Source organism: Galeopterus variegatus, unplaced genomic scaffold, assembly GCF_000696425.1.
Source record: "Galeopterus variegatus unplaced genomic scaffold, G_variegatus-3.0.2 Scaffold1433, whole genome shotgun sequence".
NCBI classification, from domain to species: Eukaryota; Metazoa; Chordata; class Mammalia; order Dermoptera; family Cynocephalidae; genus Galeopterus; species Galeopterus variegatus.
Window position 1 is genome coordinate 198,797 of NW_007727544.1, and position 1,646 is coordinate 200,442.

A 1,646-nucleotide genomic window follows, 5' to 3' on the forward strand; every position below is an offset into this window, starting at 1 on the left:
CTGGGTTGGGGGGGGGCAATGACTGAGCGAGCGGCAGCTAGTGGGTGGGCATCTCTCAGGAGGCCCAAAATTGGTCTCTAAGCAGGGAACGAACAGGGATGTCTCATGTGCCGTGATGCCAGCGCAGGACGAAAGTAAGAGAAGGAAAACCAGCTGACAGATCTTCTTGGGAGCCTTTAACATTTTGGCGAAACTCTTTTCATTTTGAAGTCGTCCCTCCAAATGGTTCCCTCCCAACCTTGGTTCCTCCTCGTCCCTCGAATTTCTGGCCTTTTAATGTCAATCCTCACGCAGGCTGAGGAGCAGGAGTGCCCTCTCTCAGTGCCTGGGCTGGGTCTTAGAGCGGGAGAAACCCCGCGTTGCTCAGCCGGCCTGGGTGGGAGTGGGCTATCCTTCCACACGGAAAGAGACTAAGGCATTTCCTTATAGTTCTCCCAACTCTATTCCTAACTGTCCTTACGCATATTGTGGGGAACTTCCACTCTGCCTGTTTAATTCAGAGACAGAACTGCCTCTGAGAGTGTATCTTCGACCACGTTTTATTGCAATCCAGTTAATGTAGTCTAAATTGAGTTGAGAGAGAGAGAGAGAGAGAGAGAATCTCAGGAGGATTTTGCTTCCCTCCCCCCATTTTTCTTCTCTTTTGATTTAGAGTTCAGGGATGCATGGCCACCACCAAAGACTTGGGTTTGCATTTGGGACCAACTTTGGGAACAGAGCTTCCATCAGTAGATTAATAAATCATTACTTTTTATGATTAAAAATTAATACATATTAATTTTAGACAATTTAGAAAATAAGAGCAAGAAAAAGGAAAGGAAAACGCCTTTTCCCCATGTATTCCCACCACCTTTCAAAGGCAGTGGTCTCTGTTGATAATTTATTGTACGCATAGACAGTATAATATAGAGGTTAAGGCTACCGGTTCTGTAGCCACTGAGTTGAATCTCTGCTCCATAACTTACTAACTACGATACATTGAGTGCGTAACTTTAGCTCTTCATGCCACAATTTTCTCATCTGGAAAATGAGATAATAATAGTACCTACCCCATAGAGTTTCTGTGAGGATTAAATACATTAGAATATGCAAAGCACTTAAAACACTGCCTGGAATATCACAAAAGCCTGATAAATAATACTATTCTAATTCTAGCCTTTTCTATATATGTGTGTGGAAAAAAAAAATCAGTCCCTGAAATCCAGGAGCTGACCTGGTATTATCACCTGGGCCTAGGTGTTGCTAGGAGCTGACCTGGCACTCACAACTAAGCTTCGGTGTCCTCCTGTTGAACATAAGCCATCTTCCAAAACGGTAATGGCAGATAAGGGCATTCTGTGTCTGTGATGGATTAAGACAAAATTAGGACTGCTCCACAATCATGTCTGAACACAGACAAAGTATGAACCCTGTCCAAATGACGAAAATGACCAAGTATGCCCTTATCCTGGCTAATATGAGTGACTATTACAGTCTTTTTAAAAACAAATTACAACTTCAGCCTGTTCTAGTCTTTTTTCTCCCCATAGATACTTATTAAGAAACTCAGTCACAAAACTATCCCTGCTTCCTGATGGTATCTAATCCAGAGCAAGCCCCATTGACTTAAACCTTCCGCAAGTCACTTAACAGAAGCACAAATCCTA